Raw genomic sequence first — 18,405 nt, 5'->3', positions numbered from 1 at the left:
TTGGGCGGAAGAGCAGAAGCACTTCTTGGTTGGCCAACTTAAAACTCACAGAGATGAGCCAGAGTCAGGTGGAAAGTGGATGAAGCTTGCTGGGAGGAGCACAGGAGGCAAAAACCAAGAGACAAAAAGAAAGAAAGAAAGAAAGAAAGAAAGAAAGAAAGAAAGAAAGAAAGAAGAGTCAGTGTATGCTGTGGCCTTGATATACTTGTGGCTGTGGTGGTGGGAAACACTGTGGTGAAGAGTTTTCCACAGAATAAAAAGACTTTGTGCTTTCAAACTTGTATCCTGTGTCTGTTGTGTTGGGTTTGGGGAGCTGGAGGTCCCCCTACTTTCCACAACAGTCAGGTACAAAATTTAACTCAATGCTGTGGACACTGCTCCACATTCACCATTGGTCCATAAGTTGGTTTGATCATCAAAATCTGGCAAAGTGATTTTTATTTTGTAGCTGTCACACATGTGCATCTAGCGATCACCTTTAGGGCTCAAGTAAGGTTAAGCAATGCCACCACCAACCAAAAGAAGAGCTGTTGCTAACTGTCCCTTCTCTCCCATCTCCAGAAGAACCCCAGAGAAGAAGTGTGACCCTGTTCGTGGAACCCCGAGAAGGCCCTGCCCCTTCTTCTCAGGATGATATTAAAGGAGGCGTGGCCAAGGATGGTCATCTCAGTTTCACCATTAAAACCCAGGCAGACGGAGCTCACAAGTGGCCTGATGCTAATGTTTTGTTGTATTGCGATTGTGAAGGCTGGATCTGTCCATTAAACCCAACGTTTTTGAGTTCCAGAAATAAAATGGGGTTGTCTGGCGGCAAATTTGATAGTTTTGCCGGTGACTTTGTTTGGCAAAATTTTGCTCTGAAAATTCTGTCATTTTTTTTTTTTCCCAGTGCCCCATGATGCTTTGTGTGGTATCACAGAGCTGTAACAGCCATGTTGGATGGAGATGTCACTACCTGATCTGTGCTACCTGCCTGATGCGCATCACACACATGCATTGTAAGCGTACTCCACCTCACACTTTACGTGAATAATTTTCGCATGAATGATCTCACTACCTGATTGGTACTCAAGTAGCACACAGTGTTTTCATTGGAGGGGCACATTAGCTGAACATCCATCCATCCATTTTCTAACCCGCTGAATCCGAATACAGGGTCACGGGGGTCTGCCGGAGCCAATCCCAGCCAACACAGGGCACAAGGCAGGAACCAATCCTGGGCAGGGTGCCAACCCACCACAGGACACACACAAACACACCCACACACCAAGCACACACTAGGGCCAATGTAGAATCGCCAATCCACCTAACCTGCATGTCTTTGGATTGTGGGAGGAAACCCACGCAGACACGGGGAGAACATGCAAACTCCACGCAGGGAGGACCCGGGAAGCGAACCCGGGTCTCCTAACTGATAGGCAGCAGCGCTACCACTGCGCCACCGTGCCGCCCTAGCTGAACATAAACAGAATATTATTATGAAAATACTTTATTGTTCTGCATGGATTCATTATCTGTAGGGTCTTAACTAGCTTGTTATTGTCTGAGCTATGAATTGAGCACAAGACTAAATTAACCCTTAAACTGCTGTACCTGGCTATAGTCAGTTCCCAATGCAATTTGCCAGCACGGCGGAGCTGAGTATATTCAGTGATGTACATTCATTGAACACCATAGAGCAACTGGCTATAGTCGCTTCCCAGTGCAATGCAGATCAGTCTGTGCCGTACATTTGTTGAGCAGCCAGCTCATGACCACTGGCGCCCCCAGCAGCACTGCAGCATCACTGTCCGTGGGATTCAGTTGCTGCACTAGACTAGCCTGTTGGCATCAGCGTTGGCCTCTGTGTGCTCGTGTGCCACCAGTTCAAGCACAGTTGGCTCGGTGATTGACTGAATTTCATCAATGACATCAGCTGCACCTCGTACATATAATAATAGATTGTTCCAGTAGTGTTTTTGTAGTTTTTGCAGTTCATTGGCAGTGTCTAAAATGATCAGTGTTGCAGTAATTGTGATTCTCTTTGCATGAAAAAAGTATGTGATCCATTGAAATTTCACTGTTTCTTGGTGAATTGTGACTTTTCCTTAAAAAGTGCAGCAACAAAGTATTTGGCGTCTCGGGGTTAGGGTTAGGGTTAACCCCCAAGAATGTGGCAGTTTAAGGGTTAAACACCTTGGCAATGACCAGGACTTCTGGAACAACATGCTTTGGACAGATAAGGCAAAGACAGAGTTATGTGACCGCAGTACCAGAAGACACGTTTGGTGAAAACTAAAGAATATATTGGACCTGAAGAACCTGATGCCAAGTCTAAAGCAAGGTGGTGGAGATGTAACAGTTTGGGGCTGCTTTACCACACCAGGGCCTGTGCAGCTCACCATCATTAAATCCTCTATGAACTGTTCATAGTACCAGAGAGTGTGTGAAGATAATGGAAGACCATCCTCTTAGAAGAATGAAGCTCAACGAACAGTAGACCTTCCCAACATGACAATGACCTGAAACATGCCAGTAAATCCACCAAGGAATGTCAGAAAAGATAAAATGGAGGGTCCTGGAATGGCCAAGTTGAGATGCTGTGGTGGGATTTCAAATGAAAGCTGTGTGTGCAAGACCACCCCCTCAAACAAAAGTGGTAGCACTGCTGCCTCGCAGTTAGGAGACCTGGTTTTGCTTCCTGAATCCTCCCTGCGTGGAGTTTGCATGTTCTCCCCGTGTCTGCGTGGGTTTCCTCCGGGTGCTCCAGTTTCCTCCCACAGTCCAAAGACATGCAGGTTAGGGGAATTGGCAATCTGAAATTGTCCCTAGTGTGTGCTTGGTGTGTGTATGTGTGTGTGTGCGTGTGCCCTGCGGTGGGCTGGCGCCCTGCCCGGGATTTGTTCCTGCCTTGCACCCTGTGTTGGCTGGGATTGGCTCCAGCAGACCCCCGTGACCCTGTGTTAGGATATAATTGGATAATGAATGGATGGATGGAGCATTCCATACAAACAAGTCAAACGTAACAAAACTAAATTCAATTCAAAGACCACCCAAGAGACAGAGAAGAAGGCCAACAGCCAGAGTAAAACGTAAAGAGGGGAGAATTTGCTGCACATGGCCCAATGAGGCTGGAGCTCGATTGCAGCGTTCACAGGTTGGCTCTCACCCTGGAAACATTTTGGACAATTTTAAACAAGACAGATGTGCTCGATATATAACTTTAAGTTCAATAATTGTATGCTTTGTGCATATGGAGCTCAAATGAATTTTGTGCATTGCTACTTTCCACTCCTTTTCTGAGATGTTGACTGAGAGATCCTTTTTCCCATTGTCCTGTGGGATATTTGAAAGGGAGGGACTGTAAAATTTTTTTATATATTACAGAAATGCTGTCTGAGTCCTCAAGATGGATCAGTTGCTCTTCTGGAATAGAAATAGGTGGGAGGTGAGGAAAAATTGGGCAAAGTTCGTTTAGCAAAATTCCTGATTTGGAGAATTTTGAAAAATTGTGTTGATGAGAAGCTAAATGTGGAGTGTAATTGTTTGTCTGTTATCTGTGTGCAAGTCCATAAATGATTTAATCCTGTACGTTCCCCAAACATTGAAAAACATATACGTTTGAAAAGGTGGTTATCATGTAGAGATGCCACAGATAACACTTGAAGAGCTTCCTTCATGACATCACCTTTGTAAGAGCCAATCATAGAAAGTTAAAGCTTTGAGTTAAACTCATATTAGTGTTTGCTTCATTTGAATAGAATATACATTTGCTGCTGCTGGAGTATGTGAATTTCCCCTTTGGATTAATAAATTATCTATCTATCTATCTATCTATCTATCTATCTATCTATCTATCTATCTATCTATCTATCTATCTATCTATCTATCTATCTATCTATCTATCTATCTATCTATCTATCTATCTATCTATCTATCTATCTATTATATAGTGCCTTTCATCTATCTATCTATCTATCTATCTATCTATCTATCTATCTATCTATCTATCTATCTATCTATCTATCTATCTATCTATTATATAGTGCCTTTCATTATCTATCTATCTATCTATCTATCTATCTATCTATCTATCTATCTATCTATCTATCTATCTATCTATCTATTATACAGTGCCTTTCATTATCTATCTATCTATCTATCTATCTATCTATCTATCTATCTATTTCATAGTCACAGGTAATGGTTTAATCTTTCCCCCTATAAGTTAGTATGAGATAGAACATTCTAGCTATAACTAAGATACAGTGTGTTAATCGAGTCAGTTGTTGTTCAGAACAGGTCCCAGTACAAAGGGGCTTGAAAGACCCATTTTCAGTTTATAAATGGGATAGGCTTATGGTTTTCTGACCGTCATTTTGAAGTGATTTGTAATGATTTAAGCTTTGAACAGAACTTTTCTTAACAAGAATTTTTCTCTTTTTTTGCTATTTTAATTTTCTTATTTTTGTGTGAACCGTTTCACTTTGAATTTTAACTAAAACCTTTCAAAAAACCTATGGTAGGCTGGCGCCCTGCCTGAGGATTTGTTCCTGCCTTGTGCCCTGTGCTGGCTGGGATTGGCTCCAGCAGACCCCTCTGACCCTGTGTTGGGATAAAGTGGGGTGGATAATGACTGACTGACTTTTAAAAATGAAGATATTTTGTCTGTGGAATCATTTCAGCGCGTCAGGCTTTTGTTGAATCCCATTTTAATGCTAAAGCTGCTGAACTTTGGTAATTTTGGAAAAACCGCAGCTACAACCTTTATCGTGAGATCCTGTTTAATAAAGATTGAATCCTGACATGTCCAATTAAGTTAAGAAAAACGTTTCACGGGGTGCACTTACTTTTTCACATGACCGTATAACAGATGGTTCATCTTTGTAGGATTTGTTTCAGAGTTTTCCTCGCTTTATTATTTTCAGGAGGACGGGGGCACACATTGACCCTTCTGCTCGATGGCCACACTCCACGTCCTCTCTAAAGTTTGCCGCTGACGGCCCCAAGCTGCCCAAAGCCTGGCAGACAGGGAGTTGTTGAGCAGCGAGTCCTGGAGATTATTATGGCTGTAATTAAACATTTGGTGCCAGTTATCCAGACAGATTGCTTTCATTTTAGTTCCTTCTGTTGAGCTTGAATAATCTGCTGCTAATACCAGATAAGCTTTTGACGAAAGTCCAAAAATGTGATGCCGTCTACTGAGGCTATCTCAAGTAATCATTGTCACTTACAGATTACAACCCTTACAAGGTGCCTCCTTTATCTCGCCTCGGCAGGTCTTGGTGCCAACCCAAACTTTATCTGTAAGAGGCTCTGGTGCGTTGGCAGAAAGATGTCGGGGTGTCAGGTGGCCGTCAGCGATTCCAATCTGCAAGACTGGCAAACACAAAGTCTCGCTCGCTGTATGACAAACTTCAGCCACAAACTCAGAAAGGGAAGTACAAAAGTGGAGGTGCACAGGAACTCAGGCGATTCGTTTTCTTTCGAGTAGCTTCACAGCAAAGTATTTCTCTTTTGCGACAGGTGTTCGTTTGTGGCATTCTTTGTCTTCTTTGTTGTTTTTTTTTCTGATAAATGAAATGCAGCTGCAATTTCACAAAAGGTTACAGGAAACACAATTCAATTACCCAGGAGTTAGAGACATGGCACCTTGTGTACAAAGGACTTGTATCAGCTGTCTACTGCAATCCTGTAGGCAATAATTTGTATAGAATTTGTTGCCTTCGTAACCTTAACGTGGGACTGGCACCACAAACTCATTACCGAGGTGTTCTATTCATTAATTTTCTACAGCACAAAAGAAATTACAGTGGTGTGTTCCTGAAAGAGCTGAATGAAAACACTGATGATGTTTTCTTGGCAGACAAAACTCTCTTTTACAGTCTGGGGTATTCTTAATAGAATTTGCTGTTTTGCTAAAAAGTAAAGTTACTTAAATTAGTCTAGACTAACAATCTGGGCCAGGTGAAGACATATAAACCCCAGCTGATGAAAAGATCTTCACAAGAACTTGGTGATCCTAAATAAAATTTCAAGGAATCCTGCCGATTACGCCATAGAGCTTTTCAAACAGAAATCTGGAGTGAATGTATGTCAGTGAGGAAAAAAATGAGGGATTAGTAAAACAGCAAATCGCCTTTTATTTTATTGTGTCACCACTGTTATGATATCCAGGCCCATATGAAACTCAAAAAAGTGTTATTAAAGCAGTGGTTCTCAATCTGTGGGGCAAGAATCAAAAATATGAAAAAAACATCTGTTGAAACCAAAACAAATTAACATAAACTCCATTCTGATACTAGAACAATACATATAGAGTTAGATAAATGTCGATAAAAGTGAAGTAGGTATAATAAAATATGTATCTACATTTTAAAAAAATGTTAGGGGGGCGCGATTAAAACTGTTATGAAAACTCAGATCGCAAATACTTAAAGGTTGAGAAACGCTGCAGTAAAGAATGAATTCTCAAGCACAAAAGTTCCACTAAAGGGGGAAATAGCATCAAACCCTGGCTACTTACAAAAGAAGGCAATAAAGAATCTTTAGATAGATAGATAGATGAAAGGTACTATATTATAGATAGATAGATAGATAGATAGATAGATAGATAGATAGATAGATAGATAGATAGATAGATAGATAGATAGATAGATAGATAGATAGATAGATAGATAGGAATGGCACTGTTTGTGTAAATTTAAAGTTACTTAAATTAATCTAAACCAACAATCTGGGCCCATACAAAAAACCCAGCTGATGAACAGATCTTCAAAAGAAGTTGGTTTCTAAGATCCCAAATAAAATTTTAAGGAATCCTGCCGATTACGCCATAGAGCTTTTCAAACAGAAATCTGGAGTGAATGTATATCTGTTTTTACCTGCATTTTTATTACTCTTTAATTTAATATTGTTATTCGTATCAGTATGCTGCTGCTGGATTATGTGAATTTTCCCTTGGGATTAATAAAGTATCTATCTATCTATCTATCTATCTATCTATCTATCTATCTATCTATCTATCTATCTATCTATCTATCTATCTATCTATCTATCTATCTATCTATCATATAGTGCCTTTCACATCTATCTATCTATCTATCTAAATTGCCTTTTATGTTTTGTGTCACTCCTGTTAGGATATCCAGAACCATACAAAACTCAAAAATGTGTTTATAAAAAATTAATTCTCAAGCATAAATGTCCTACAAATGTCTCACTAGAAGGGGAAATACCATCAAACCCTGGCTACTTACAAAAGAAAGCAATAAGGAAACTTTGCATTGATTAACACACTGTATCTTAGTTATAGCAAGAATGTTCTATCTTATACTAACTTATAGGGGGAAAGACTAAACCATTACCTATGACTATGAAATAAATGGATAGATAGATAGATAGATAGATAGATAGATAGATAGATAGATAGATAGATAGAAATGGCACTATATCATAGACAGATAGGCAGGTAGGTAAGTAGGAAAGACAAAATGTATTCGTCCCAAGAGGGAACTTATACCATCCTTTTAATTGACTCTCATCCAAGATGAACCTAGTGCAGCATGGGAAGAACTACATTTTATGCAACTACTAATTGTGCCACCCTTGGAAGATGGGTTCAAACCAAAGTTATTAGCAATGTATGTATACATGGAATGTATTTTGCAATTCATGCAGTAATAACATGCATTACACTTGTCATTCCACATGTCAAACATGTGTAGTAATAAAATACATTACTACAAAAGTTTGTGTTGTGATATTTCTTGGAATGAGATATGCAATGCATAAGTTTATTTGCCACTTGGTATGGAATTCATAAAAGCAGTGTTAATATTTGTGATGTACCTTGTGTTGGAATGACAAATGCAATGCGTTTAGTTACTATGAATGTTTGTGATGCCACATCTGTTGGCATGACAGAGACACTGCAAGTGAATGAACACACAGAAACTTATCCTTTCATTACAGGTAGATAAAAAAGGGAAGGTCAACAGGACGGTAGTGAGACCAGCTATGTTATATGGGTTGGAGACGATGACACTGACCAGAAAGCAGGAGACAGAGCTGGAAGTGGCAGAATTAAAGATGTTAAGATTTGTATTGGGTGTGACGAGGATGGACAGGATTAGAAATGAGGACATTAGAGGGTCGGCTCAGGTTGGACGGTTGGGAGACAAAATCAGAGAGGTGAAATTGTGTTGGTTTGGTCATGTGCTGAGGAGAGATGAAGGGTATAATGAGAGAAGGGTGCTAAGGATAGAGCTGATAGGAAAGAGGAGGAGGGGAAGGCCTAAGAGAAGGTTTATGGATGTAGTGAGAGAGGACATGCAGGTGATGGGTGTAACAGAGGACAGAAAGATATGGAAGAAGATGATCTGCTTTGGCAACACCTAAAGGGAGCAGCTGAAAGAAGTTTATTTGTCCTCAGGGAAAAATATACGGCTTTTAACAGAAGCTCTTTAACTAAATAAATGCATAATAGATGAATAAATATAGATGCACACACAATATGGTCTGAACTCACACACACTAGAATGACTAAAAAGAAAGATCATTTAAAAAGAACAAAACCTTCTGCTTCGGCTGTCCCAGTCACAGTGAGGCATTGTGCAGCTGTGTTGCCATCCATACAAAGGAGCCCCCGGTTGTGCTTCACGACCCACTTCTGTCAAACCTCCTCCTACTTTTGTCACATACTGTCACAGAAGTGGTGACCCCCACACACACACACACCTTATAGATGGACCCCAAGCTGCAATGACAAACTGAGGAGGTGAAGAGAGACAGATCATCAGGTGAAGAAAATGACCTCTGAAAACAGAGCAATGGGTGCAGGCCAGGGGTCCATCACCATCTCCATTACCAGTGCAGACAATGACAACTTAGCTTAACAGTCGAGAAATCAACTTGGCTGATCCCCAATGTCATAACAGCTGTCCTTGATCTTATGCTAAATCCTTGGAGTTCATTGTGTGCCACGGTCCACGTATGAAGATGGCTCGGCTGCATGAGGTGGTCCATCAACAAGCTTTATCCATCCATCCATTATCCAACCCGCTATATCCTAACTACAGGGTCACGGCGGTCTGCTGGAGCCAATCCCAGCCAACACAGAGCGCAAGGCAGGAAACAAACCCCGGGCAGGGCGCCATCCCACCGCAGGTTTTATCCCCCCTCACTAACTCAAAAGATTCCTTCAAAACACCTTAAGTCTCATTTCAGTACATTTTCCTTTTTTTTAATATTGTAACTAAATGAGCCAGTTTAGTATCAGTCATCTTTAAAAAGTTCTAAGTGTTTTAAAACTGACCTAAATTTGTGTGTGCTTAAGAGAGAAATCCAACAGACTGTGAGATGCAGCATTCTGCCGCATTTTCAGGGCGCTAGTCAAGTTTAATAGGAGCAAACAGGAGTGCTTCATGAAGGGTGGCAATGCCTTCATTATTCACTGGCAGCTCCCTGACATTTAAGATGGATTCTGTCTCCAAGCGGAGGTGTTATGACGAGGGCACGAACTTGAAAGTCACCGCTCTAAAACATTTCAACAAGACTGGGCCAACGACCTGTATTGGCAGCTCACTGGCAGCGACGCTCAGCAATTTCACAGTGCCTGAAAACTGCAGTCTGTTGACTTCACTGCCAAGAGCGATATTAATAAAATACATGGCATAGAAAAATAAAATATAGAGCAGACGGCCTAAATGGTGGCCACGGTTATTAATAAAAATATGCACAGACAACATAGTCGGCTCTTGCTTGGTGCAATATCTTGTAATCTCGGGGAAGTAATGATTAGATGTTAAGGTTTGTGCTGCAAATGTCCATTATGTCATATGATGTCATCTTCTAACCCCCTGAATCCTGACCAGGTTCCCAGGACAGGGAGGCTGAAGCCTATCCCAGCAAGCCTAGGGTGCAAAGCAGGAACCAACCCTGGACGGTGTCACACATGTGCGAGTAGGAGGAAGTTGAGCGGATCAAGTCAAGGTAGTTAGTGACCCGCCCGACTAGGGGGTGTCAGGGGGCACTAATCCCACTTCTGTTATTTCTGCAGGCCAAATGATGTCACTTCCGGTTCCGGGGCTATGCAGGCCAAATACAGGAAAACCTAGCAGACTTACCGCCAGTGATGTCACTTTCAGTTCTGGGGTCATGGACGATGTCACTTCCGGTTTTGGTCTTTAAAGCCGCCATCATTTCTTCAGCACATGCCTTCAATTCAGGACTCGAACCAGTGCACATGGGTGCGATAAAAACACCCATTTGCAGCCAGGGAGACTATAGGGGGCGCTGCCCCAAACCTTTTTGTGTGTGTGTCGAGGCTCTCCTTTTCACAATGGGGCAGGATGCCAGTTCATCGCAGGGTATGGGTATTATCATCATTGTTACTAGGGGGCTTCTCCCCCTGCTCGCTTCGTTCACCAACCCCAACACCTGCGCTATACACGCCAGCCACTTTGCATCTCTGCCGCTCGCGTATGTGGATTTCACTTTCACCAAACAACAAATCTTCTAATTCTCGCGGATACGCCTCTTCATTGGGAAGAAACACTACTTCTCCCTGATGGCAACACGAATTAGACGATCTACAAGTCTCACGACTAAAAGTTTACAGCCAAACAATATCTACATACTTAACTGGCACAAGAAAGCATGAGCATGTTACCCCCATTTTGGCTTCCCTTCAGTGGCTTCCAATTCGTTTTCGAATTCATTTTAAGATCCTTGCATTTGTTTTTAAATCCTTTAATGGTTGTGTCCCTCTTTATTTGTCGGAACTGCTGCACCCTTATGTACCGTCTCGCTCTCTCAGGTCAGCAGACCACATGCTTTTATGTGTTCCCAAGGCGCCATGCAAACGCCGAGGTGATCGAGCTTTTTCAGTTGCAGCCCCAAAACTCTGGAACGATTTGCCGTTGCACGTTAGGCAGGCTCCTTCGCTAGCTGCCTTTAAATCATTTTTAAAAACACATTTTTACTCTCCGGCTTTTAACCGAGTATGAGATGTTGGCTAACTGTATACTTTTTATTAAGACTCTCTTCAGTTTTTATGCGTTTATGTGTTTCTGTTTCATTTACTCTTTGGTTTTGTGTGTCTGATATGCTGGGTTTTTATTGTACAGCACTTTGGTCAGCCTTGATGTTGTTTTTAAAGTGCTTCATAAATAAATAAATAAATAAAATAAAATACTTCTGTCATATCACCTATGTCCATATATTCGATCTCTTTTCGCTGTTCCGTTATTTCACCGAGTAATAATTTCCATTTGTTTCCGCTAATGTGATCTTTACTATCCTTTTTTTATGAGACTTTGGAATTTTCGTACTTCCATTATCTCTAACCTGCTCTGCATGTGTATCACGCCAACGTTTTTGAATTCTTTACGACGATCTACAATGCGCTACCTACACGCTCGTCATTTCCTGGATCTGCCAGTTGCGACGAATCGTGCTGTGCTTTTGGATAAACACGAATATCAGCTCTGTCTTTGATATCTCCGTCTTCGAAACTAGTATTGCTGACAATTCATCACATGTTGGTTTATTATACGTGCGGGCGCGATGTTTCGGATTCATATAGAAATCCAAGAAAACTTCATTGTCCGTGTTTTCCAGATAAATTGTGTGGAAAGTGCGATACTTTTGGACGTATGGATTTGCATCCATTGTTGGCTGTCGAATTTTTAATACGTCAGATCGTTTAACTCTTTCGATTCTATGTTGCATCGCTTCTCCGTGATCGTAAATATAAAGCTGACCGAATTGTGGTTTCTTTGAAATTAAACTTGTCGTGGCTTTAATTGTTGCGGGACGACAGATTCTCATAGTGTATGGTCCTGAATCGTGTAAATCTACATTTTGAGATATTATAATTGTTGTAGATTCGGATATTTTGCCTGTAGTGTTCATGGATTTCACTTCTCAAATCTTTTAATTCTCGCGGAATATTCTCTTCATTGGGAAGAAACACTACTGGCAACACGAATTAGACGATCTACAAGTCTCTGACTTAAAGTTTAAAGCCAAACAATATCTACAGACTTCTGTCATATCACCTATGTCCATGTATTCGATCTCTTTTCGTTTTTACCTTTTCATCAAAATCGCATTGAATTTTGATTCCATGCTTGGAATTACATTGTGACAACGCAACATATAACTAACTGCCTGTGAGAGAATATTGCTTTTATCTCTCTACACAAACTGTGTCTGACAATAGCATTCACACAGCTGAGAAATGATTGAACTGTGTGCCTGGCTGTAAATGTTTTAGATGTGGGCGGGACTTTTCCAAATCTCTGTGCATAAGCTCTTGTCTCGCGGGGCTTGAAATTTTCTCTCACGGGATTTCACTTTCACCAAACAACAAATCTTTTATTTCTCGCAGATTGGGAAGAAACACTATACTTTTTCCCTGATGGCAACACAAATTAGATGATCTACAAGTCTCCGACTTAAAGTTTAAATCAAAACAATATACTCGATCTCTTTTCGCTGTTCCGTTATTTCACCGAGTAATAATAACCGTTTGTTTGCACCAATGCGATTTCTACTATCAGTTTTTTGAGACTTTCGAATTTTTGTACTTTCATTATCTCTAACCTGCTCTGCACGTGTATCACGCCAACGTACAATGTTCTACTTTGTCATCTACTCTTTGTCTTTTATTTCCGGTCCTGGGCGTGGTTAAATCTCTTGGTACAAAGTCCCGTCTCGTGGGACATGAAAGTGTCTCTCTGAGAAAGTCATGTCTCCTCTCTCTTCCCAAGATGTTTTTTTTTATTATAATAAAGAGATTAGGATTATGGCACCCTTTTGTCCCAAAGTACATTCCTACTCCGGCCACTTGAGCTGTGACCCTGAATTATTGTAGGGCTGTGTTCATCCAAAAAGATCCATCCATCCATCCATTATCCATCTATCCATCCATTATCCAACCCGCTATATCCTAACTACAGGGTCACGGGGGTCTGCTAGAGCCAATCCCAGCCGGCACAGGACGCAAGGCAGCAAACAAACCCTGGGCAGGTCACCAGCCCACCACAGGGCACACACACACACCCACACACCAAGCACACACTAGGGACAATTTCGGATTGCCAATGCACCTAACCTGCATCTCTTTGGACTGTGGGAGGAAACTGGAGCACCCAGAGAAAACCCACCCAGACACGGGGAGAACATGCAAACTCCATGCAGGGAGGATCCGGGAAGCGAACCCGGGTCTCCTAACTGTGAGGCAATCCAAAAAGAAAAAAGGTTAAAGACACAACATTTCAGCTGTATGGCCTTCCTCAGGTGTGCCGCAGAAAAGTAAAGAGCAGGTGACATATAGAAGAGGGAACAAATGAGAAAAGCTGAGAGGAGGTGAGAAAAAGCTGCCATTCGAGAAGATGAGGAGAGAGACAATAAATTAGTCGGTCAATGAGACCTGGAGGAATATATGATCCCGGGCTGAGCCTGAAGAGTGCTGGTTCACATACACATTAGTTTAGGGCAGATGTGTACACAATTAAAACTGCTTAACCCTTAAACCACCACATACTTGGGGGTTAATGCACCCCACTGAACGCCAAATACTTTTTAGCTACACTTTTTAAGGAAACATCACAATTCACAAAGAAACCAGTGACATTTTAATGGATCACATATATTTTTCATGCAGAGAGCATCACAATTACTGGAACACTGATCATTTTACACACTGCCAATGAACTGTAAAATTTACTGCAGCAATCTTTTATTATATGTACAAGTTGCATCTGACGGCATTGACGAAATTCAGGAAATCACAGAGCCAACTGCACTTGAGCTGCCTGCATGCAAGAACACACAAAGGCCAACGCTGATACCAGCAGGCTAGTCTAGTGCAGAATCACAGGGACAGTGATGGTGACTCTCTAGGGGGCGCCAGTGGTCATGAGCTGGCTGCTCAACGAATGTACGGCACGGACTGATCAGCACTGGCGCGCTGGCAAATTGGGTTAATCTTAAATTTGCATCCATTGTCGGGTATGCAGTGTCTGTGGAAATGTGAGAAAGTTGCCTTCCAGCGCTGTGCTCTTTACACACAGCTCACCCTCCACACCATGCTGAGCTTGGCTTCTTCTGCTTTTCTTTGACAAGTGTCTTTGAAGGCCTATGAAAGAACAGACAGTTCAGTGAGGCTGTGATCAAAAGGGCTGTGCGGTGGGTGATCTTAACAGCTCAAGTGTCATCAGTCAGTCAGTCATCGTCCAACCCGCTATATCCTAACTACAGGGTCACGGGGGTCTGCTGGAGCCAATCCCAGCCAGCACAGGGAGCAAAGCCTGAACAAACCCCGGGCAGGGCGCCAACCCACCACAGGGCACACACACCCACACACCAAGCACACACTAATGACAATTTAGGATCACCAATGCACCTAACCTGCATGTCTTTGAACTGTGGGAGGAAACCCACGCAGACACGGGGAGAACACGCAAACTCCACGCAGGGAGGACCCGAGAAGTGAACCCAGGTCTACTGTGCTTCCTGAAATGCTCTGCTACCTGTCTCCCTGTTTCACTCATGCAGATGGCTGGACATTCTACAAGAAATGCAGTAAATAAAATTTTTAGAGCGGTGAGAGAGGCCCATTGTTTAATACTGAATTTCCCAGAGGTCTACTCCTGGCTTGATTGAGGGTCCTTTCCACAAAATTAATGGGTGTCCCCTATTGGTGAAACTGCACTGTGCTTGCCGATGACTGAGCTCTGCCATAAAGACCTAATGGGTCAGCGGGACAGACAAGGAAGAGAGATGTACTGAGGTTCCCAGGAGAATAATGGAAAGTTACCAGATTTGACATCTTTTCTTGGAAACTGAATTGTTTGTGAATAAACTGCACAATGCACTATGCACTCATTGTGTTTTCATTTTGTTAGTCTCCGTGTCATGACTGTCGATGTCCCGGTAATAGGAAGATGCCGGACCGGAGCAACCTGGGCCATCAAACATACTTTTTTTTATTTGTACACAAAAGGACCACCATTACCACCACAAGCAACGCCAATGAACATTGGTACACTGGAGGGAATTGTTGTCTGTTATGCTTCAGCCAGGGGTCCAGATTCCTTTCTTTGTCTTTTTTGTTCATTTTTTGTGCTTTTGCTAATGTTAATATTGTTGTTTGCGTTTATTATTTGTATAATTATGTGTTCTTTCTCAGGATCTCAGGATTATTGATCACTAATGTGAATTTTCCCTTGGGGATTAATATAGTATCTATCTATCTATCTATCTATCTATCTATCTATCTATCTATCTATCTATCTATCTATCATATATAGCCTTTCCTATCTATCTATCTATCTATCTATCTATCTATCTATCTATTATATAGGTCCTTATCTATCTATTATACAGGTCCTTATCTATCTATCTATCTATCTATCTATCTATCTATCATATATAGCCTTTCCTATCTATCTATCTATCATATATTGCCTTTCATATCTATCTATCTATCTATCTATCTATCTATCTATCTATCTATCTATCTATCTATCTATCATATATTGCCTTTCATATCTATCTATCTATCTATCTATCTATCTATCTATCTATCTATCTATCTATCTATCTATCTATCTATCTATCTATTATACAGGTCCTTATCTATCTATCTATCTATCTATCTATCTATCTATCTATCTGCTTCCTTCCTGTTTCATTGTCGCAGTGCATGTTGGGTGGTTGATCTGGCGCGAGTGCTGGTGGTGGGCTCTGAGTCTGGTGAGTGAAGTGTTTTGTTTAACTTTTTTTCCCCCTTTCCCATTTTCATTTTCTTGGTGAATTGTTTGAAAGTTTTTCCGTTTTCTTTTGTGTGAAGTGGCATCTGGCCACAGCAGCCATAATGGCTGCGAATTTAGAACGATTGAGTCGCCGCCATGGGATAAAACTTCTGTGTGATGTTTTTTTCCCCTTAGAAAGTGCGGTGTTGGCGGTAGGCAATGTGATCGGTTGAGAACATTAAGTCCGCCTCGCGAATGAACGGCAATCGTATTATTTTGAGTTCTGTCGATCTGGTGCAGACAATTGTAGAAAAGGGTGTAGTGATCGATGGCTCGTTCGTGCAGGTGTCTCCGTTGGCGGCGCCAGCACGTAAAGTAACGTTATCGAATGTCCCCCCATTTTTGAGGAATGAGACTATAGAAAAAGAATTAGTACGTCACGGTCGTTTAGTTTCAAAAATCCGCTATATTCCTTTGGGGTGCAAGTCACCGGAGTTAAAACATGTAATGTCTTTTAGGAGACAAGTTTACATGGTGCTCAACAAAATGGATGAAAGTTTAAATGTTGCTATGAGGTTTAAGATTGATGGTTTCGATTATGTGATTTTTCTGAGTTCGGATGAAATGAAATGTTTTGGGTGTGGAAGTGAGGGGCATTTAGTTAAAATTGTCCAGTGAAAGAGAACAGAGAAGTTGTTCGTGATAACCTGCATGTCACTAATGACGATTTACAAGATCGGCCTTTACAGCTTAATGGTAATGAAAACACAAAGACACCAGAGGAAGCGCGCCCGAGGAGAGTGTAAATGTTTCTGAACCTTTAAATAAGGGAGATGAGTTGCTTGATGGGGAAATGCACAGACCAGCATCGATGGGGACATCGGAATGAAAATGCAGCAGAAGATTCTGCTACAGCACAGGGAAGTGTGTGGGGAGAGATTGAAATGGAGGAAGGCGCGATAACGCACCTGAGCCATACGATGGGTTTAAACGGCCTGCTAAAAAAGACAAGCTGGGAGGAGGAAGGAACCGCGCGAAAACGCAGTAATGTTACGGCTTGTGCTGCTGAGGAAGGCGAGGGTCCCGCTGCAGCCCCACCGGTTACGCAGGGCAGGTACGCGCCCTAGCTGAGGCAGACAGTGAAAACGCGGCTGGGCTGAGTGAGGGAGACGATGAGGCGGAGGGGGAAATGTCGGATAGTTCAACTGTGTCTGACCTACAAGAATGTAAAGGTAGAGGGGTTACAGTGCTCAAAGTATCAGAACATTTGTGACGGAAACTGAGGGCAGAAGGGGTGTAGATGTGACCGATTACTTTCCTGATGTGCAACTTTTTATCTCATCAATACAAAGCCTAAGAAAAGAAAAGTCCTCTTCTGTCTTGTTCTCTGATAAAGAGCTTCTAGATTAAAGAATCTGTCAAGCAGACTGAAGAAACAGTTCAAACTAAATAAGCAGTAATGGAGAGGGCAACTGCACCATTTCCAAGATCCTGTATATTATGGGATCTGTGGTTTATTTTGACTATTTTTATATTTTCAATTAACATGGCTTGCTTTAATGTAGGAAGCTTTGTTTGAATTCATAAAGCAAAAAGACTTAAAAGTTACCTTTGTACAGGAAACCCATATAGACCACGCAAATCAATGGGAGTGGAGTAGGGATTGGAAAGGGACATTTATTACAGTAACGGTACAAATATTAGTGCTGGAGTAGCCATTCTGTTTTCTAAGAATGTTCACGTAGTTCTTTGTGATGTTGAAGAAATAGTGAAGGGAGGCTGCTCAAAGTGCGTCAAACTTCAAGGCAGTTCTTTTACTTTTATTAATGTATACCCGAACGATGGGAATGAGAAAATCGCTTTTTAAGAAGTTGGAGGGTGTGCTGACACAATGTTGCACAAATGAAGTCCTCGTTCTAGGTGGGGATTTTAATTGCACCCTTGATACACAAAAAGATAGAAATAACGGGCTGGAGCCGCACACGCTCAGCCCAGGAATTAGAGAGAGTTGTGAGCGAGATGGGACTGGAAGATGTGTGGCGAAATAAAAATGGGGGCACCAGACAATATACATGGGGGAGGATGAATGGGGGGATTATTTCAATGGCAGGCTTGATCGTCTTTATTGTTTCAAGCACCATATTGGTTTATTTAAAAACGGTCACATTACCCCTGCAGGGTTCTCAGATCACAGTTTGGTGTCTTGTTCTGTGATCCTAACTGATTATAAGCCCCGTAGTGCCTACTGGCATTTTAATACGCTCCTCCTTCAAGACCAAAGTTTTAAAGACTTATTTAAATTTTTTTGGGCAAGTTGGAGACTCATGAAGAAGGAGTTCACCAGTTTACAACAGTGGTGGGAGGTTGGGAAGACCCACATTCGTTTATTATGTCAGGAGTACACCAGAAATGTCACTAAGTCACTACAGTCTGACATGGCAATGTTAGAAACTGAAATCATTCAGATTCAGCAGCTTCTACAGCAGGGTCCAGATGTCAAATTGTTGGAAACTCTTGGGGTTAAAAAGAAGGGCCTTGCCCATTTATTGGAAACAAGGGCTCGGGGGGCTCTAGTGAGGGCGATTCCAACAGATAACTGACATGGATGCACCAACCCAGTATTTTTTTGGACTTGAGAAAAAGAACTCTCAACATAAGGTCT

Source organism: Polypterus senegalus, chromosome 13 (assembly GCF_016835505.1).
Source record: "Polypterus senegalus isolate Bchr_013 chromosome 13, ASM1683550v1, whole genome shotgun sequence".
NCBI classification, from domain to species: Eukaryota; Metazoa; Chordata; class Cladistia; order Polypteriformes; family Polypteridae; genus Polypterus; species Polypterus senegalus.
Note: the sequence above shows the minus strand (reverse complement) of the source record.